General features: G+C 38.6%; 1 long non-coding RNA gene across 18 annotated transcripts in view; it reads right to left on the reverse strand.

Annotated features, from left to right (window-relative positions):
- LOC144376180 (uncharacterized) overlaps positions 1 to 22,540 on the reverse strand; it is a 145,479-nt gene extending 122,939 nt beyond the window's left edge. For 13 of the 18 annotated variants that reach the window (XR_013436365.1, XR_013436359.1, XR_013436362.1 and 10 more), the window contains exons 1-2: positions 22,398 to 22,540; positions 9,310 to 9,459 (exon numbers count right to left, since the gene is read on the reverse strand). This is a non-coding gene — a long non-coding RNA (uncharacterized LOC144376180). Of the gene's footprint in view, positions 1 to 1,498; positions 1,564 to 4,838; positions 5,016 to 9,309; positions 9,460 to 22,397 lie in introns of all 18 variants that reach the window. The other 5 variants (XR_013436349.1, XR_013436352.1, XR_013436355.1 and 2 more) reach the window with 5 other exon arrangements.
- Between the last annotated feature and the right edge of the window lie 254 nt (positions 22,541 to 22,794).

Genomic DNA, 22,794 nt, shown 5'->3' on the forward strand with positions numbered 1-22,794 from the left:
CAGCACCCTTCCAAGTTCTTAGCATGTGTCCCTTCCTTCATCCAGCATGTCGAAAGCTAGGTACTTATCCTGCCAGCACTGTTGGAAATGGCCAGAACTGGAGTCATGTAGAGGAGTGGATGGCCACATCTGCTCCCCATGTACCAAGGAACACTGTGGCTGCTGAGGTGGGTCTATCTGTGCCCACAAGGACAGAAGTCAAGGAAGCTGTTACATGAACACATTGCTGTGTTCAGGGTGTCTCGATAGAGGACCTCATTTGATAGAGGACACATCAATGATGTAAATCTGCAATGAATGCAAGTGATAACTTGTGGCTTTTCCTATAGGGTTTGGTGCAGGACTAATGGTACCAGGAGACAGATTGAGTGCTAAGGCCTAGCCTCCCACATTGATTGCTCAATGTGTGGGGTCCACCCCTGGAGCAGCAAGGTCAGGTTCACAGAAAGGAATTATGGTGGGATTTCTGCTCAGCTTTCTCTTTCCTGTCTGAGAAGCAGCATTCTAAACACAACTTGGATGACTTTCAACGAGGCCAGACTGTAAAGTTTCTGTAATATTATAAAAACCACATCAAAATCTACAGGTACAGACCAATATATCTCATGTCTGTAGGCACAAACATCCTTAACAAAATACTGGTCCAGCAAACTCATTAGAACATTCTAAATCATTCACTAGGACCAAGTGAGAGTCATCCCAGAGGGCAAGAATGCTGTAAAACACATAAATAATTCAACCTGATAAACCAATTCAAACACAATGAAAGATAAAAACCATACTATCTCAATAGGAATAGAAAAACTATTCTGAAAAAAATCAACACTTTTTCATGAAGGACGTCCTCCAAAAATTAGGTAAAAAGGAATGTACCACAAGACAATAAAGGTCACACAGAATCTGCCACATCAAACGTTGTATGCAGTGGCTGAAAAATAAAAAGCTTTTCCTTAAGATCATGACCAAGGTAATGCTTCCCACCCTGCATCAATGTCTGTTCCATGTAGTGCTGAAGACCCCAGACAGAGAAATCTGTGAGGAAAAAGAAACCACAGGAATCTAAACCAGGAAGGAACATGGAAGGGCCACCTTTGTTGGCAGAGGACAAGTCCTCTTCATAGAGAATGCCACACTCTTTTCCAATGAAAACTGTTAGAACTAATGAACAAGCTCAGTCAAGGTTCAGGAGACAAAACCCACCTGAGAAAATCAGATGCATTTCCTTGTCCTTAATAATCGTCTACCAGAAAAAATAATAATATTCCATTTACAATAGCACCCAAAGGAACAAAATACTTAGAGAAAGATTGAGCCAAATTATTCAAAGAAGGCAAATTGATCTGTATAGTGAAAATTAGTAAACACTGATGAAAGAAAATGGACACAAATGGAAAGATACAGTGTGCTTATGGACGGAAGAATAAATATTGTTAAAATGTCCAGGTTACCACAACAAGAGATTCAGTGGCATTCCTGTCAACCTATGAATGAATCTTACCTGGTATAGAAAGAAAATCCTTTAATTCAATAAGTCCACAAAATGTCATGAATAGTCATCTCCTCCTGACAAAAAAGGACAAAGGAGAGGCATCACAGTAAGTGACTGAGAGTATATTATACGATTCTGATAAAATCCACTCAGATACTGACATGAAAGTTAACACAAAGAAGAGAACAGAGGATACCACATTAACACAGGAGAGAGCTCAGATACAAACCCAGGCATTACTGAAAAGGCACCAAGACCTTACAATAGGGAATGGACTGTCTCCTCCATGTACAGTGTTGGGTAAACAGGATATTTACATGCAAAGTAATGAAGCAAAGTAATGAAGATACTGTGTATCTTACACAGTACATACAAGTGAACTAGGGCTGGGGACATAGCTAAGTTGGTAGAGTGCTTCCCACTCATGCACGAGGCCCTGGGTTCAGTTCCCAGCACCACCACCACACACACACACACACACACACACACACACACACACACACGAATTAAAAATGGATTAAAGACAGAGACAAATCCACATAAATCTTATTTCTGACAAAGGTGTCAAAAGCACACATTGGAGAAGTAAGAGCCTCTTTAACAAATGGTGCAGGGAAAACTCAACAGTAACGTGTAGAAGGATGAAACTAGATCCCTGTATTTCACTCTGCACAAACAAAATTAACTCAAAGTGGATGAATGTCCTAGGAATTATGCCAGAAACACCAAATTGCTACAGGAATACGGGAAACATTCCAACACACTTGCAGGGGTACTGACTTTCTTGAAAAGATCCTTAAAATTCATGAAATAAAAGTGAGAATTAATAAGTGTGAAAGCATCAAACTAAAAAGATTCTGTACAGGAGAGAAAACAATTAAGAGTGTAAAGACAGCCTACAGAATCAGAGAAAATGTATGTCAGATAACCTTCCAACAAGGAATTAATAATCAGAAAATAGTATATAAATATTACATATTAATAATCAAAAAACCTTAACGAGCCCTATAAATGAGAAAGATGAAGAAATTCAAAGAAGAAAACCAAATGGTCAACTAACATATAAAAATATGTTCAACATCCTTAGCCATCTGGGAGATGAAAATCAAACTAAATCGAAACCAGGCACATAGGCACACACCTATAATCCCAGTGGCTTTGGAGGCTGACAGGAGGACTGCAAGTTCAACAACAACCTCAGATACTTGGAAAAACACTGTCTCCAAAAAAAAAGCAACTTTAAAAAGAGGCTGAGTATGTGTCTAAGTGGTTAAGAACCCCTGGCTTTAATCTCTGGTGCAAAAAAACAAAACAAAAACAAACCCACACTGAGATTTCATCTGACCCCACTCAGAATGATAATTATCATACTAATTTTCACACAAATGATAATTGTTCATGAAGATATGGGAGGAAACGTGGGTTCATAAATTGTTGATCGGACTACAAACTAAAGCAGTATGGTGATTCCTAAAAAGACAAGAAATGGATCTGCAGTCAGCCATCCCACTCCTTGGTATTTATACCAAAGATGTAAAATCATACTAAAGTGATATATGCATAACAAAGCATATAGTAGCACAATACACAACAGGCAAGTTATGGAACCAGCCTAGGTGCCTTCCAATAGATGAAAGGATAAAGAAAATGTGGTGTATAAACACAATAGAGTTCTACTCATCCATGAGGAAAAATAAAATTTTGTCATTCGCTGGTAAAGGGATAGAACTGGAGAACATCATGTCAAGTGAAATAAGCCATTCTCAGAAATTCAAGGATCAAATGGTTTCTCTCATAAGTGGAATATAGAGAGAAAAAAGGAAAACGGGGAAATCTCACAAAAATAGACTAGACTGTGATAGAGTAGAATCAGAAAATCGAGGGTGAGGGAGGACAGGAGGCAAAGGGAAAGAACTAGGGAAGAAAGCTGACGTAAATTTATGAATATGTCACAATCCATTCCAACTTTATATAAATTATAAAGCATCAATTCAAAAATAAATGAATAAATAAATAAATGCATAAGATATATAAGCCTATAAGCTATATTTATAAAACCTCTAAGAAGGCAGGGGTGTAGCTTGCCTAGCATGTCTGAGGCGCAGGGCTCGATCCTAAGCACCACATAAAATAAAGGCATTCTGTCCATACACAACTGCAAAAAATTCTTTTCTTAAATTCTAAGAGAAAAACTAGGAGAAAGCTCTGAGCAATGACTTCATAAATATGACTCTGAAGGCACATTCAGGAGAGCAAGAATAACCAAATGATAGGACATCACACTGACAAGCTTCTGCACAGCAAGGAAAACCAACAAGCACCAAGATAAAAGGCCACAGATACAGTGGGAGTCACATCTGCAAAGCATGTATCTGACAGGGGCTAACACCAAAACTATATAAGGAGCTCATACAATTCAATAACAGATCAAACATACATAAGTAAATATACTTAAGAATGGTGTATGGTGCCACTGCTGGTGGGACTGCAAATTGGTGCAGCCGATATGGAAAGCAGCATGGAGATTCCGTGGAAATCTGGAAATGGAACCTCCATTTGACCCAGCTATTCCTCTCCTCAGACTATACCCAAAGGACTTAAAAACAGCATACTACAGGGACACAGCCACATCAATGTTTTTAGCAGCACAATTCACAATAACTACACTGTGAAACCAACCTAGACGCCCTTCAGTAGATGAATGGATGAAAAATATGTAGCATATATACACAATGGAATATTACTCAGCAATAAAAGAGAATAAAATCATGGCATTTTCAGGTAAATGGTCGGAGTTAGAGAAGATACTGCTAAGTGAAGTTATCCAATCCCAAAAAACCAAATGCCAAATGTTTTCTCTGATATAAGGAGGCTGATTCATAGTGGGATAGGGAGAGGGAGCATGGGAGGAATAGAGGAACTCTAGATAGAGTAAGAAGGGTGGGAGGGGAAGAAAGGGGGCATGGGGTAATTAATGATGGTGGAATGTGATGATCATTATTATCCAAAGTACATGTATGAAGACACAAATTGGTGTAAATATACTATGTATACAACCAGAGATATGAAAAGTTGTGTTCCATATATATAATAAGAATTGTAATGCAGTCTGCTGTTATATACAAATAAATAAAAGAATAATGTATGGTGCAGCTAACATTGTTAAAGTGTCCATTTGTAATTTTTATAACACAAAAAGTGTTTGGTAATGGAGGTGATATGTATGTAAAATAGATTGATGGTGTAATCTTTTCACAATGTACATGGATAACAGAACATTCAGTTGTACATTTTAAACATATACCATCTTTTCCAAAGTAAAAGAAATTATAAAGACAAATAGATTTACCTTCTTGTTTCAGTATAGCAAAATGAGATAATCACAGTTTTCAGAATGATCGGGTAATCTATGTTCATTTCTATTATTTAATATATAACTATATAACTTATTTCTCTTCTTATACAAGATCAGGATTTTGATGACACCTCAGAAAAAGGAAAACATTCACCAGGCATGCTCAATTTTCTGAAAAAAAATATAATTATTTCAGGATATTTTACTTTAAAACAAATTGTTCAATGAAAATAGTACCACTCATTATTATTGCTGTATGTATAAACATGACTGCATGACCAATGTGATTCTGCAACCTGTACATTCAGAAAAATGAGAAATTATACCCCACCTGATTCAAATGTATGATATGTCTAGATCATTGTACTGTCATGTGTAACTAATTAAAACAAATAAAAAATTAAAATTAAAAAAGAAAATAGTACCACTGAGACATAGCTATGTATTTAGGTATGCTGGTACACACCTGTAAGACCAGGACTCAGGAGGCTGAGACATAAGGATCACAAGTTCAAAGTCAACCTGGACAATTTAGCAAGACCTGGGGAATTTACTGATACTTTGTCTCAAAAAGAACACAGAAAAGGAGAGAGACAGGAAGGCATTTGTTATTGTACTTGACAATGTAAGTGTTTTGCAAATTATTTCTTGTCATTAAACTTTACTTCCATAAATTCTAATATTTTTAAAGTCCTACCTCCTAAAATGCATGTTAGGATCTTTATGTTAATACCTCTAATACTTAGAATTGACCAAGAGGAAACATGAACACCTGAGACCATCTGGGGCCAGCTGCTCTGGTGATGGAGGAGGGCATTCTGGAGTTTCTGCTGGTGCATATGTTAGAAAACATCTAGATTCTACCTTCAATTAATTCAAAATATTAAAGCCTGGGCTGTTCAAAGCACAGCTAAGGTGGGTTTAGAATGCTGTTTCTCAGACAGAAAACAGAAACTTTGTCAGAAAGCTCAGCATAATTCCTTTCTGTGGCCTTGGGCTCCCCCAACCTGCTGGTCCCCCCAAAAGCCCCACCAATTGAGAATCCACCAAGGAAGGGCAGGCCCAGCACTTAGCCTCCTACCTAGTGCCCTCACCCTGCATGAAAACCTGTAGTGTGCAGCAAAATAAGGTCAATGAGAGACGTTTATAGCAGTGAACACCCACATCAGAACAGATCAAAGATGACAACAAGCTAAAGCAACACCTCTAGGAACTAAAGAAAGAAGAACAAACTAAACCAAGAGTTGATTTTAAACAATAATAATAAATATCAGAGCAGAAATAAGTAAAATTAAAACTACAGAAACAATAAAAAAAAACAATGAAACTCAGACCAGGTGTTTAGAAATAAAATCAGCAAACACTTAGCTAGATGAAGGGGGAAAACAAAGAAAGAAGATTCAAGTGAAATAGGAGACACTGCAACTGACACAAAATAAATAGAATCATAAGAAACTCCTATGAAGAGACCACGAACATATGCCAGTAAATTCGATAATCTAGCAGGATACATACCTCAACATATCCAATCTACCATGAGGAAATTATGAAGAAATGGAAAATCTTAATGCAGTGGTGAGTAAAGATGCTGAATAAATAATGAAGAGTCTCCTAGTAAAGAGGAAGTCAAGACTTGGTGGTTTCTGTGCTGAATTCTAACAACCCTTTAAAGAAGTATTCAGGGCAGAGGCAGTAGCTCAGTGGTAATGTGCTGGCCTTGCATGGCTAAGGCCAAGGTTTAATCCTTATGTGTGAAAAAAACTAAAAAGGAAACAAAGAGCACAAAGCCTTTTCAAATTCTTCTAAAATACTAAAGAAGAGGAAATCTTTCCAAATTCATCTTCTGAACACAGAACTATTCTGATGCCACAGCCAAAAACTACAACTCACCTAATATACCTAATGAACACAGCTGCATAAATATTCAACAGAATGCTCCCAAACCTAATCCAATAGCACACCAAAAGGATCATTCACCACCATCAAAGGAGATTCATCCCAGGGAGGCAACGATGTTTCAACCCCTGTAAATACAAATAGGTGATTTGCTGCAGTAAAGGAATCCAAACTAAAAATCACAACTCCATTGAAATCATTAGAGAATAACCATTCTGTAAAATTCTACTTCCCTTTATAATGAAAACCCTCAAAAATTAGAAACAAGAGAAATGTGCCTCAACCAAATAAAGGCAAAGGATTACAAACCCCAAACAACATCACACTGAAAGGTGAAGAGGTGAAACCATTTTCTGTAGGATCAGGAACAAGAAAAAACCTCTTGCTCAATATACTATTAGAAGTACTGGCCATACATCTACAGTTAATGGATGAAGCTGGAGAATTTCATGTTAAGCAAAATAATCCAACCCCCCAAAACCAAAGGGTAAATGTTTTCTCTGATATGTGGATGCTGATCCAAAATGATGGGGGGTGGGTATGGGAAGAACTGAGGAACTTTGGATTGGGCAGAGGACAGTGAGGGGACAGGAGTGGACAAGGGGTAGGAAAGATAGTGGAATGAGATGGATATCACTATCCTAGGTACATGTACAAGTTCAGGAATGGTGTACTGCACAAATGGTGTGATTCTACTTCATGGACAACCAGAGGAATGCACTGCTGTGCTTCATTTGTGTACAATGAATCAAAATGCATTCTCTTGTCATGTATAACTAGTTAGAACTAGGTCTACTTAACCGTGTCTGCAGATGACATGATTTCATATACATAAGCCTCTCTCATTACAACATTTCCATGTCCCCTGGCTTCTCCAAGCTCCCATCAAGCTGACTGCACATGAACATATAGGGAACAGGCTCTCAAAAGGAGGAAAGTGATGACACCTGTGTTTCTAAAACCTCACAATTCAACCACAAAATACAGAGCTCAGAAGATGTGTGGCTCTTTGAACATGATGACAAGGGGCTACTATTGCAAGGTGCAAAGTTTTTAAGAATATGGAGAATGGACTTATGCTAAAACCAAACACTTGGGGTCAACTCTAAAACTGCAGAGCTTTCAGGATCAAGTCTATGTTCCAAGACTTTTACTTACCAAAATTTTCTTATTTTAAAATTTACCCATCATTACCATTTCTAAGGGTGCAGTTCAGTGATATTAAATAACAAGTTCAGTGTATATTTCACCTTGAATTCCTGGCTCAACTGATCTTCCTGCCTTTGATTCTGGAGTAAGCATGACTATAGGTGTGCACCATTGAGCCTGATTACATTTTATAACTGATGTAAAACTAACACTTTTACATTAATAATTACATTAAAATTAATATTTTAATATCTGATTTTAGTAATCTGAGTCTTTTTTATTATTCACCCAGATAACATGTTATTCCATTACAAAAAAAAAACCACCACCCTCTCACTCTCCGATATGTGAAACAAATTTCCTCTAATAACTTCAATAATTCTTATTTACTTATATCCCTAGGTGAACTTCATCCATTAGCTGGGTTCACTCCAAAATGAGTTATTATTAAGGAACTTGTATCAAATAATAACTTTATTATACACATTTCCAGAGGGCTTGGTTCACATTTGGAATTTCTATGCTAGTATATACTATTCCTGTATTTTATGGTGACATAAGGGACAAATTAATGTATTTATATTCTGCCAGGTTTCCAAGAATTTTATTAGAGCCTAGCACTTTTAAGATCCCATGTCTCTTTGAGTGCATAATAATATGTGTAAATAAAGCTACTTCAAAAAGATAAACAAAATTGAAATTTTGTTATCTATGTTCCAAGACATTTACTTACTAAAATTTTCTTATTTTAAAATTTAACCATCATTACCATTTCTAAGGGGGCAGTTCAGAGATATTAAATACAGTGACCTTGAACTTCTGGGCTCAACTGATCTTCCTGCCTTTGATTCTGGAGTAACCATGACTACAGGTGTGCACCATTGAGCCTGATTACATTTTATAATTGATGTAAAACATTTATAGGTATTAAGTACATTCTCAAAACTCTGCACTTATGTTTTATGCATAACTCAGGCATCTGAGAGGCAGCTGAAATGTAAATGTAAAGTTTGTAAGAAAGAAGAAAGTTGACTGGCCTGCTCCCTGCTAACCCCCAATGTCTAGATCAAGGTCTTGTACAGAGCAGGGATTTAATATTCATTTAACAGATATCTAAAATTATACTGAAGTGCAAGCTGTGAACTCTTCTTATTTACTAATATCCTTTAGTTTTTCATCATACTAAAATAATTCTATGAACACAAAGCACCTAACACAATCTCTGGCACTTATGAATGTGTGCTGGATGAATATGTAGGGAGGTAAGACATTTTATCTAAAGGTTAGCCTTTAATTTATGTGAATGATACACAGATGAACTACAACTTAACCGTGTTCAAGCTTGACAATCACTGCATACCTGATTGTCAAATTTATATCACATAATCCATTTGAATTTAATGGTGAAATTACAACTCACTCGGCAATTTTCTTTGAAAGCTCCATACATGATGAATTAGAATTTGCTGAAAATAGCAACAGACCTCCTTCAGTTATGTTCATCTTGGTTTCCAATTCAGGTGGCATCACACAAAACTTCAAAGCCTTTTGGTTTTCTAATTCTCAGAGCCTAGAAGGATACAATATACATAAAGAATTGCCATGATATAAAATATACCTCAAAGGATTTTTTTTTGCTTTTTTTTCCAAATGATATTTTATAAATAGCAAATAACTTCAGCTGAAGGAAAACAGTTTTCACCATAATGGTGTCTTTTATGTTGGACGGAGATACATACTTACGTGGGTAAACTGAAAGTTCATTGGGTTTTAGGGTTCCAAATTGATAAAAATAAGTCAAAGGAGATAAACTAATTGTCACAACCACTGGGAATAAATAATGAACTTACAAGAAAGGTAGAGCTCAAGAGCTCAATGCTTTACTGTTTGCTACTTAAAGTCAATTGTGGACAAGACCTCCTTTTATTCTCTGACATCAAATTTATCTTGGATTAACACACAGAAAAATAGCCAAGCCATGAGTAAGGATGTGCACTCATCTATCCTTAAACAAGAAATAAATGACGCATCTACACCCAGCTTTTCCTGTGAAAACTGTTTCCCATAAACCTCCCTGTGACCTTTCAGCTGCCTCACAGATGCCTGAGTCAAGCATAAAACTGATCTTGTCATCTTCCTTTTCCTCAACTGGAACATGAGGCTGACAAGAAAATAACCTTAAGGAATGTTAAGTGACCACCCAATTGACAGGCAGCAGGACAAAAGTCTAGAGATCATCAGAGCTGAGGTTCTTATCCCATTTACTCTGGGCTGTGTGTCCCTATTATGTAATGAGGATGCTGTGTTGCATGAAGTATCAACAATCCAGCAGGCCATGAGGACCCCCTCCCAGAAAGCCTATTGCACTTCTTCCATTCAATGTTTGCTTGGGGCCCCTAGTGATTATAAACAGGCTGAAACTCAGCTGATCCTTTTTGTTATTCTTCAATTTTAATTAAGCAAGTAACATGCAAACACATCCTCCTTGTCAAGATCTTCAACACCATAGTTAGGCAAAAATCACCAGCCCCAACACAGGGCTTTTCCCCCAGAAGTGAGGGCTCCTGGATACTTCAGGCCTTTCCATGCACTCACAGTCCTGACCTTTACAAAATATATAGACAAAACATACGTTCAATGTTTCCAGTACAAAAAGGTATCATTGCACACATCCATACTTTGTTTTCTCACCAAACAATATATTTTGACAAGCAGGGTTAAAAAACACAGCCTTGCTAAGTTACTAAGTTCTTCCCAGCTGCTGCCAAGTCTTGCATTCTGTGAACATGCCACTTTTAGACAGGTCACCATCTGCAAGAGTTCTCCAAGTGCACACATGCTATGGAACCATCTGGTCTCAGGGAGCTCAGTGGATAGTCCCACCAGAGGGCTAGGAAAGTACACCTCCAGCCAAGTGCCCTCAAGAGGCTTTCCAATTAGGACAGACCAGGATTGTAAACCAGAAAACATGTGGAACTACAATGCAATTAACCTTGAACCTAAACAGAAATGTATATGGGATGATCAAAGCCCTGAAGAGACCAAGGAGGAACACTGTCTATCATGGCTTTGAAGCAGGGATCAGCAAATACAACCACGAGCCAAATCAGGTCCCTCCAAAGCCACTTTTTACAAAATCTGAGCCATGCTCCTTCATTCACAAATTGATCCTGGATGCACCTGCACACTGGGCATAACCACAAAGCCAAAAATATTACCTGGCCCTTTATATCAAAGGGTGGCTGACTCCTGCTTTACAAGAGAACACAGCATCTGCAAAAAAGGAGAATCTGGCAGACACGTTAATATAAAGGAAAGAAATACTGCATCATCACCAACACTGGGTGGGAAGGGATATAACACCATCTATCAATGTGTTTACAAAAAGGGTAGAGGTTCAGAAAGAAAGAAAACTTTCTTCAAAAGTCACAAATTTAGGTTTCTGAGTCAAAACTCATGTTTGCATTTTCGCTTCTACTTCCCCTTAATTGACAGCAAGGCCTTGCTAAGTTATTTAAGACATCTTAGCTTCAGTTCCCTCATCCATGCAAATAGGAAAACTGGTCCCACAGGGTTACTGTAAAATTTCTGCCAAGCATTTAACACATGGACATTGGACACATGCATATGCAAATCCACTTCCAACACCTTGGATATCTATTAAATACAATAATAGTTATGGGGCAGCCATCTTTCTGTACCCTCTCACCTTCAAATAAGCTCCTAATAGTACAACAGAGTTCTCAAGAGTACTTAAAATAGAATGAAAATATTTTGTATAACAGAAAATACCATAGAAATCATTCAGCCCATCGTTCCTTACTCCTGCCTATCTGCAGGATTCTTGCCAAGGAACTGCTATACCAGGTGCTTGAACAGTCTGAAGCCCACATCAAGGGCTCATCATTTCATATTCTTCCTCAGAACATTCTGAGACTCCTTTCCCTGCACCCTCTATCCATTGCTTCTTGTCCTTTGAAAATTTATAGGAAACATCAGATTCCTTTTTCACAGGACAGCCCCCTCCCTATCTCAAGACAGTTCCCTTGATCCTGTGTATTCCCTTCTTTGGGATATTTCCTGAAGCCTTTCCTCAGCTCAATGGCTCAAATGCCCTATATCATCTCAACTATGGTCCCTTAAGTTCCAGTCTTCCAACTTTTAGATTATAATCAAATTCTAACGTAAGGGTTGGGAGAGTTGCTAACTAGTAGAGAGAGTATGTACCACTCTGGGTTGGGGCAGTACTTTAAAAAAAATCCTAATGTCAAACCATTTTCAAAATGGCACAGTGTGGGGGTGAGGCATCCATGTGGAAATGACTATCAATACAGTCACACCCTGTGACTATTCATTGCACAAATGTAAGAGCATCCCTGAACTTGTAAAAGGAGTTGGCTACTAGGTTAGGGGAGGTGAGGAGCCCATAAGGGGTCTCCTTAGCTTCCTGGTATAAGGGCTTGCAAAGGAATGTAAAGTTGGGGGCCCAATGCCTAAAAAAGCCCAGCCAGACCCAGGAAGAAGAGGATGTAGAACACTGTTTCAGGTGGCTATAGGTCATGGAGAACTTAAATTCTGTCATCAGGCTTTTTGAGGTTGGTGTCTGAAGGGCTAGTAAGCTGGGCTTTGGCTGGAGAGACTTGATAGCCCCAGAACCCCAGGAAATTTAGGAGCTGAACACGTTGAGTTTGGGAAGTCTTGAGCTATGAACTTCACAGGAGAAGGTCATCCACATACTACAAGAAAGGCAATCCCCCAAATCATGAGCAGTTAGAGCCTGTGCCAAGGCTTGCCCAAAGAGGTAGGGACTGTCCCTGAAGCCTTGGGGTAGGACTGTCCATGTCAGCTGTTGAGATCTAAAGGATATAAGGTCTTCCCATATGAAGGTAAAGAGGTAATAAGGGTCAGGATGGATAGACACTATAAAGAAGGCAGCTTTAACATCCAAGATAGTAAAGTGAGTGGTCGAATGGGGAATATGAGAAAGAAGAGTGTAAGGGTTGGGAACCATCCAGTGGATGGGAATAACTGCCTCATTAATTAAGCAGAGGTCCTAGATTAACATATAGGCTCCTGAGGGTTAGCAGACCAGCAATATGGAAATGCTGCAGGGAGAGTCAATAGGGATGAGGAGTCCCTGGGCAAGTAACCAGTCTATGATGGGTTTAAGTCCCTTCCTGTGGGTTTTCAGCATCAGCTGATCAAAAGGAGGCAGATGAAAAGCAGATGAACAAGGCTTTATTGAGATTTGCTCCCAGGCAATACCCTCCAGTCCAACACAGCAGGTCCAGGAGAATTGCACCCAGGCTCAGCCAGATTGGAATCTTACTGGGCTTAGGGCAGGAATGGAGCCTTTGGGATGGGAAAGGAAGGGTTTTAGAGTCCCTTGTCCTAATGGGTTTGGTCGGGGGAATCTTGATGAGATCCAGTGTCTTTCCAGGATTGGTTAGGAGATCCCACTGATTGACAGGTGGTTAGGAGGCACCATCACTGCTTGTCTGTTGGTGCCTAATGAGTTGTTCTTTACTGCGTGCAGGTTGCCTGGTGCTTTCTTCTCTTAGCACCTCAAACTGACCTAACACTTTCCTACCAAAAAAACTCAAAACAGTTTTAAAAGAAATTCTTAAGAGAAAAAAGTTCAGCCAAAAACAATGGCAGCCTCTAAAGGAGAGTTTGGCACCACACAGATTAGCTCCTCCTTCACTTTCAAGACTGGCTCTGCAAACAAAAGACCTGTGCAGGACTCCTGGATACCCCAGCTCCCTCCTCTCCACAGCAGACACTAACTTGGCACAGTGCCACATCCTGAGCTGCCCAATATAAAACAGCTCTCCACGACAGGTGCACAGCTCTCAGAGTGCAGCCCACAAGACCACCTGAGTGAAACCTTCCTGATTGGGAAGCAGAAAGGGAGGGGGTGAGTGAGACACTGTTTAGAGACTAAATTAGAGACCATAAATTGCAAGGTCTAAAGGCGATACAAGGAGATAAGACCAGGTGCCCACATCACATGAGCAGGCCCCCAAGGAGAACCTTGGACCAACCCTCCCACCCTATAACCTTCACCATCCTGAGGGTGGAGATACAGAAAACAATAGACAACCCACCTACTGAATGAGAAGTGGAGCTGGAAAGATACTGAACTCATGCATCTTCCTTCAAGATTTTTTTCTCCTCTCTCTCTTTTCTCACCAACATTTGTGAAACCAAGTACTTTTCATGAATTAGGCTTCTGAGGATTGGGATATCTGAATAGTATATTACAGTGGTGTTGTATATTCTTTTATCTCCAATTTTTTATGTTTTTTACTTAATATGTTTGTTTTCTGTATCTACTGTCTTCCCTCTTGCCTCCTCAATATCACTCTCTCTCTCTTCTGCTACTAACCAACTTCTTTAGATTCCTCTTTCATGCTTTCTTAAATATAATAACTCTATTTCCTCACTTCCTACCCCCTCAATATCTCATCCTACACCTCACCCCAGGTTCTTTGTCCACCATCAGAAACTATAGACCCTTTTGCAAAACTGTTTATATGGTAGATGATAGTTGAACTTACCATTTCTGTATATTGTAACAAAACTGTAAACGTCTTCATAGCAGATATTTGGTTTAAGGTTGTGTATTGTGTGTATTGGGATCTGTTCACATTGTTCCCACCCTTAAAGGAGAGAGGAATTAGAAAACTGCAGGGACACGATAAACTTATAGGATAAAAACTGTAACACCTCAGATCCACAGAGCTATGAGGGAAGACACACAAACAACATGAAAAAAAAAAAAAGGGAAGAAACTGCCCCAAACAAACCAAGATACTACATTATTCGAATGCATGGCCAGCACAAGAAAGAAAGGACAGAGAAGGAGTTCAGGATGTACATAATTAAAATGTTCTGTGAATCAAAGGATGATATAAGAGAGCAAATATAGGCAGCAAAAGATCATTTCAATAAAAAGCTACGTAAGCAAATATAAGAAGCAAAACACTACTTCAATAGGGAGATAGAGGTACTGAAAAAAATACAGAAATTCTTGAAATTAAGGAAACAATAAACCAAGTTTAAAGCTCAACAGAAGGGGCTGAGGTTGCGTGAGGTACAGGGTTCAATCCTCAGCACCACATAAATATAAAATAAAGTTATTCTGTCCACCTATAACTAAAAAACAAATGCTTAAAAAAATCTCAACAGAAAGTGTCAAAAACAGATTAGATCACTTGGAAGATAGGACCTCAGACAATGAAGACAAAATATGCAATCTTGAAAAGAATGTTCACAACACAGTAAAGATGGTAAGAAACCATGAGCAGAACATTCAAGAATTGTGGGATAATATCAAAAGACCAAGTTTAAGAATTATTGGGGTAGGGGAAGGCACAGAGTTCCAAACCAAAGGAAAAAATAACCTATTTAATGAAAATCAAAAATTTTCCAAACTCAAAGAATTAACTGGAAAATCAAATACAAAAAACTTACAGAACACCCAATGTACAAAGTCACAACAGATCCACACCATCACACACTATAATGAAAATGTCTACTGAGGCCAGAATTAGACAAGCAATCAGTGTAGATAGGTAAATCAAGTCAGGCCCTGATCAAGGAGGCCAATTTTGCATGAGTCTGGAAAGTTGGAGACTGTCCCCTGAGGGATTGAAATGTTAATTCCTTCAGAGCCTTCCCACACCCTCATCAAGAACCTGCCCCTGCTCTAACCTGTTGCCAAGATAACCCATCCCATAAATTGCCCCTCCCTACAGGGAGTTATAAGGTTGTTACTGTTTCCTTGGCTACTGCATCCTGCCCTTCTCCTTTCAGCCCACCTGTTCCCCACTTTTGGGCCTTCCCACTGAACATTCCTGGGCCTAGTCACTTACCAGGAAGGAGAAAAATAAGGGGGGAAAGGCAAGAGAACAAAGGAAGCCTAGGACATATTAAAAAAAAACCTACAACATGCTGCCTTCAAGAGACTCATTTCATAGGAAAAGACATCCATAGACTGAAGGTAAAATATTGGGGAAAATCATATCACTCACATGGACTGCAGAAGCAAGCATCCTCATATCAAATAAAGAAGGCTTTAAGCCAAAGTTAATCAAAAGGGATTTAAAAAAAGGACATTCCATACTGCTTAAGGAACCATCCATCAACAAGCCATAACAATTATAAATATATATGCCCCAAACAATGGAGCATCTATGTTCATCAAACAAACTCTTCTCAAATTCAAGAGTCAAAAAGAACACAACACAATAATCCTGAGTGGCTTTTACACACCTCTTTCACAACTGGATAGATCTTCCAAACAAATGCTAAACAAAGAAACTATACAACTCGGAGCTGGGGATGTGGCTCAAGCGGTAGCGTGCTCGCCTGGCATGTGTGCAACCTGGGTTCGATCCTCAGCACCACATACAAACAAAGATGTTGTGTCCACCGAAAACTAAAAAATAAGCATTAAAAATTTTTTTCTCTCTCTCTCTCTTAAAAAAAAAGTGTCAAAGCTTTTTTTAAAAAAGAAACTATACAACTCAATAATACAATCAATAACTTAGATTTAACAGATACATATAGAGTATCTCATCCATCAATGAGCAAATATACTTTATTCTCAGCAGAACATGGATCCTTCTCTAAAACAGACCATATATTATGCCACAAAGCAAATCTGACTAACACAAATAAACACATACTTCCCTGCATTCTATCAGATCATAATGGAATGAAATTAGAAATCAATCATAAAGGATAGAAGCTACTCCAACACATGGAGACTAAATAATATACTATTGAATTAACAATGGGTTGTAAAAGACATCAAAGAGGAGATTAAAAGATTCTTAGAGGTAAATGAGAACACTGATACAACATATCAAAATTTCTGGAACACTACAAAGGCAATATTAAGAGGAAAGTTCATTGCAGTGAGTTCATTCCTTAAAATAAGAAAAAGTCAACAAATAAATGACCTAACAGTACATCTCAAAGCCCTAGAAAGAGAAGAACAAATTAACACACCAAAAGCAGTAGAAAACAGGAAATAATTAAAATCTGAGCTGAGATCAATGAAATTGAAATAAAAGAAACAATTGAAAACAAATGAACAAAACAAAATTGGTTCCTTGAAAAAATAAATAAATTGGTAAACCCTTAGCCATGCTAATGAAGAAAAGGAGAGAGAAAACTCAAATTACTAACATCAAAAACTCAAATTACTAACATGAAAAATGAAATATCACATTGGACACTACAGAAATACAGAAGATAATTAGAAATTATTTTGAAAATTTGTACTCCAATAAAATAGAAAATACTGAAGGCATCAACAATTTTCTTGAGTCATATATTTGCCCATATTGAATCAGGATGATCTACACAAGTTAAACAGATCAGTTTCAAGCTTAAAAAAAAAAATGCCATCAGAAACCTACCAACTAAGAAAAACCAAGGACAAGATGGATACACAGCAGAGTTCTACAAGACTTCAAAGAAGTAGTAATACCAACATTACTCAAAAGAATTCATGAAATAGAAAAAGAGGGAATACTTCCAAACTGATTCTATGAGACCAATATCATCCTGATACCAAAACAAGACAAAGACACATCAAAAAAAGAAAACTTCAGACTAATATCTCTAATGAACACAGACACAAAAATTCTCAATACAATTCTGGCAAAACAAATACAGAAACATATCAGAAAGATAGTGCACCATGATCAACTGGGATTTATCCCAGGGATGCAAGGTTGTTTCAACAAATGGAAATCAATAAATGCATCACATCAATAGACTTAAAGATAAGAATCATATGATCATCTCAACAGATGCAGAAAAAGCATTCGATAAAATGCAGAACCACTTTATGTTCAAAACACTAGAAAAACTAGGGTTAAGAGGAACATATCTCAGCATCATAAAGGCTATCTATGCTAGGCCTAAGGTCAACATCATTATAAATGGAGAAAAATTGGAGGCATTCCCTCTAAAAAATGGAACAAGACAGGATGCCCTCTTTCACCACTTTTATTTAACATAGTTCCTGAAACTATAACCAGAGCAAATAGACAAATAAAAGAAATTAAAGGGATACAGATAGAAAAAGAAGAACTCGAGTTATCACTATTTGCTGAAAATATGATTCTACACCTAGGAGATCCAAAAAAATTCCACCAAAAAACTTCTAGAACTAATAAATGAATTCAGCAAAGTAACAGGACATAAACTCAACACCTACAAATCAAAGACATTTCTGTACATCACTGACAAATCCTCTGGAAGGGAAACAAGAAAAACTAGCCCATTTACAATACCTCAAAAAATTCAAAGTACTTGGGAATCAACCTAACAAAACAGGCGGAAGACCTAGACAATGAAAATTATAGGACACTAAAAAAAGAAATTAAAGAAGACCTTAGAAGATGAAAAGATCTTCCTTCTTCTTGGATAGGCAGAATTAATATTGTCCAAATGACTATACTACCAAAAGCCCTATGCAGATTTAATGGAATTCCAATCAAAATCCCAATGACATTCCTCATAGAAATAGAAAAAAGCAATCATGAAATTTACCTGGAAAAATAAGAGACCCAGAATAGCCCAAGCAATCTTTAGCAGAAGAGTGAAGCAGGTGGCATCAGTATACCAGACCTTAAACTATACCTCAGAGCAACAGTAACAAAAAACAGCAGGGTATTGGCACCAAAATAGACTTGTTGAACAATGGTACAAAATAGAGGACACAGAGACAAATCCACACAAATACAGTTATCTCATGTTAGACAAAGGTGCCAAAAACATATTTTGGGGAAAGGATAGCCTCTTCAACAAATGGTGCTGGGAAAACTGGAAATCCATATGCAACAAAATGAAATTAAGCCTCTATCTCTCACCATACACAAAACTCAACCAAAAGTGAATCAAGAACCTAGGAATTAAACCTGAGATCCTGTATCTAAGAGAAGAAACAATAGGACCTAATCTCCATCATGTCGAATTGGGCCCCAACTTCCTAAATAAGACTCTTAGAGTGTAAGAATTAAAATCAAGAACCAATAAATGGGATGAATTCAAACTAAAAAGTTTCTTCTGGGCAAAAGAAACAATCAGTGAGGTGAATAGAGAGCCTACAGAATGGGAGAAAAATTACACCCTTCACACATCAGGTAGAACACTAATCTCTAGGGTATATAAAGAACTCAGAAAGCTAAACACAAAAAAACAAATAACCCAATCAATAAATGGGCCAAGGGCATGAACAGACACTTCTCAGAAGAGGATATACAATCAATCAACAAATATATGTAAAGATGTTCATCATCAATAGCAATTAGAGAAATGCAAATCAAAAATACTCTGAAGATCTCACCTCACTCCAGTCAGAATGGCAATTATCAAGAATACAAGCAACAAGAAGTGTTGGCAAGGACATGGGGGAAAAGGCACACTCATACACTGCTGGTGGGACTGCAAAATGGTGCAGCCAACATGGAAAGTAGTATGGAGATTCCTTGGAAAACTTGGAATGGAACCCCTCTTGACGCAGCTATCCCACTCTTTGGTCTTTACCTAAAAGACTTAAAAAATACTACAGGGACACAGCCATATCAATGTTTATACCAGCACAATTCACAACAGCTAAATTGTGGAGTCAACCTAGATGCCCTTCAGTAGATGAATGGATTAAAAAAAATGATGTGTATATATACAAAATGGAACACTACTCAGCAATAAAAGAGTACAGAGTCATGATATTTGCAGGTGAATGGATGGAGCCAGAGAAGATAAATGCTAAGTGAAGTTAGCCAATCCCAAAAAACCAAATGCTGAATGTTTTCTCCAATATAAGGAGGCTGATTCATAGTTGGGTAGGGAGGGGGAGCATGGGAAGAATAGATGAACTATAGATAAGGAAGAGGGGTGGGAAGGAAAGGAGGGGGTATGGGGTTGGAAATGAGATGGACATCATTATCCAAACTACATATATGAATAGTATGAATATACTTTGTATACAACCAGAGATATGAAATCCTGTGCTCTATATTTATAATATGAATTGTAATGTATTCCACTGTCATATATAAAAGATTAAATTTTTTAAATGTTATAATGTTATGTTATAATCTATGGAAATTGGAGCTTTTATAAAACTCACTAGGCTTTAGAAGCTACACCAGATAAAAAACAGAATGCTATTAATTGTACTTTTTATATAGGCTCGGCTACATGAAAGCCTTAAATGGGAATTACCTTTCTGACTTGAAACAAGTAAATCTAGGCTTCTCAGCCTTTACACGTGAACAGTAAGAGCTGTGCTAGGCTGAGCATATTTTGTACAGAAAATGACACATTCATTCATTTGACCCTAACAACTCAGAACTCAGGAACAAGATGTTGTACACTGTCACAGCAAAGAGAAATGAGATCTGATATCACAACATTTGTGATCAGCTTCAAGGGAATAATTGGATAAATCTCTATAAGACAACTTCTTCATCAGACAATGTCACAGGAAGAAATAAAGAAAACGTGAGGGGACTATTTTAGATGAGAAGAGACTAAAGATATATAAACACATCACTTGAACTAAGAGTCCTGGTATGTGGTGGGTATGACAGCTGTTGGGATGGTAGTGTAGCTCAGTGGTACAGAACATGCTGGCAGATATGAGACCCTGAGCTCCATCCCTAGCACCAGGTTCTTTAGGAAAACTGGAAATCTGAATATAGAATGATATATTATATGATTAAAGGATTACCGTTAATTTCTTAAATGTGACAATGGTATTATATTTATTCAGAAGAAAGAATTTATTCTCAGAAGATTTGTGGTCACATATCTAGCGCCAAGTGTCTCAATGTCTACAATTTACCTTAAAATGATTTCCCATATAAATATTCAGATGGCAAAATGTGAACTGTTGACTCTATGTTGTAGATATACATATGGGTGGGTGATTAGGGTATCATTTTTTTTAACTTTCATGTGTGTTTGAAATTTTTATTAAAAATGTTGAAAAGGGTTGGGGTGTAACTCAGTGGTAGTCTACTTGCCTGGCATATGTGAGGTCCTAGGGTTCATCCCCAGCACTGCATCAAATAAATAAATATCAGAATTTAGTTTTAGAAATGGGGAACTTTAGAGATGAAAAACCTTACTCAAGGCTACATGGCTTCTCAGAAGCAGACAAAACTTGGTCTTGGCCCGATTTTTAGGAGTAGGTAGTATACAACACTAGCTGCACAAACTGTCTCAACTTACACAGAAAATGACTTGCCACCCTGCTGAATTCCATATATGGTAAGCAGAACTAGACAAATATCCTGATTTGGAAAAATGTCTAACGCAAACATGCCTTGTTTAGAAAACAATTCATATTGAGTGCTAAAGAAAGAATCCTTATTTCAACTCTTGAAACTTACCCCAAGGAAAGAAAGACAAAACATTACGCTTAATAATGGAAACTATAAGATTTTTTTTTTAAACAGCAGAAATTCCAGACATATGCAAAGGTTCCACATTGGGGTAATCAAGTACAACTGAGACTATACTTCGATAAAATAAATGTTCAACACTATATAAGCAAAGTTGCTTAGGAATGAGGCACAACTGGGTAATAAAGGTACATTCCAGGGCAGAGAATGAATATGGACAAGAATGGTATTGGGGGTGGGGAATCAATAATATGGGCAAATTATTCAATTAATGTTTTAATTAGGTATATATGACAGCAGAATGCATTTTGACTCATTGTACACAATTGCTGCACATCTCTTCATTTCTCTGATTGTATCTGGGTATTTAAATTCTTAAAAAAAATAATTAGAGATCATACTTCCTATTGCCTCAAAGCCCCTCTCCACATTTCCCAATATGCCTTACACAACCTAATTATCCAAATTGAGCCAACATTAAAATAAGAAAACTAAATCCTCATCATCAATATACAATATCGGGGGTAAAACATTTTAAAGTAGAACAGTAGCTTAGAAAGCAAATCTAGGTACTCCCTCAACCTCTGCGTGGTTGAGTATGGGGTGGAATAAAACCACTCTTTTGTAGGTTAATGTCCGCTACTAGCAAGATCAAGCAAATTAAAACTCAGGGCTGCGGGTACATTAGGGATGGGAGATGAGATCCCCTGCTGGCTGGGGACCTGCTCTCTGAAGGGCTCTGCCACAGGTCCCACAATCAGGAATTCCCGCCCCGCCCCCCAGGCGCCTAGAGGGGGCGGGGGACCCCGGGGCCACGCGGTAGGTCCCAGTCCCCAGTCCCCGCCAGCCCACTCGAGAAGGAAGGAGGGAGAGAGCGGGGGCTCCGTTGGGGCGCGACGTTGGAGTCTCCCTCGGTACCTGCAGCCTCCCCCGCGGGTCCCGGACCCTTCAAGCCGCGGCGCTCCCCGCCCCGTGCACCTGCGGGTAACGCCAGAACCCGCCAACCCGCACCGCCACTCGACGCTGGCTCCCGCCCGCCTACCAGCCCCCGACTCCAGTCCCGACCCCAACTCACCCTCCCTTGTGGAAAGAAGTCTCTCAGGCCTGTCTCTAATAGCAAAACGCCGGACGCGCGCTCAAAAACCGCAACCGCAGCGCCAGAGAGGCCAGGATGGAGCGGGGCGGAGCCAGAGGAAGCTCGCGGCTCCGGCTATGGGCGTGGCCTGCCCCAGAGGGAGGAGCGGAGCTTAGGGTCCAGTTTATAGGGGTGGAACCACTGGCAGCTAGGACCAATGAGATGGCTGGATTGATTTTCTGGGCGTAGCCCTCCCAAGGGAGAAGGAGACAGTGGACTTGGCTAGAGTGTAGTCCAGCTGACTTGAGGGGCGCGGCAGAGGACTGGGTTTTGCCTGTCTGTCCCTGGGAGAGTGCAGGTCTCAAGGATTATGTGAGAAGTGAGAGTGGGGCTTGGA

Source organism: Ictidomys tridecemlineatus, chromosome 3, assembly GCF_052094955.1.
Source record: "Ictidomys tridecemlineatus isolate mIctTri1 chromosome 3, mIctTri1.hap1, whole genome shotgun sequence".
Taxonomy (NCBI): Eukaryota; Metazoa; Chordata; class Mammalia; order Rodentia; family Sciuridae; genus Ictidomys; species Ictidomys tridecemlineatus.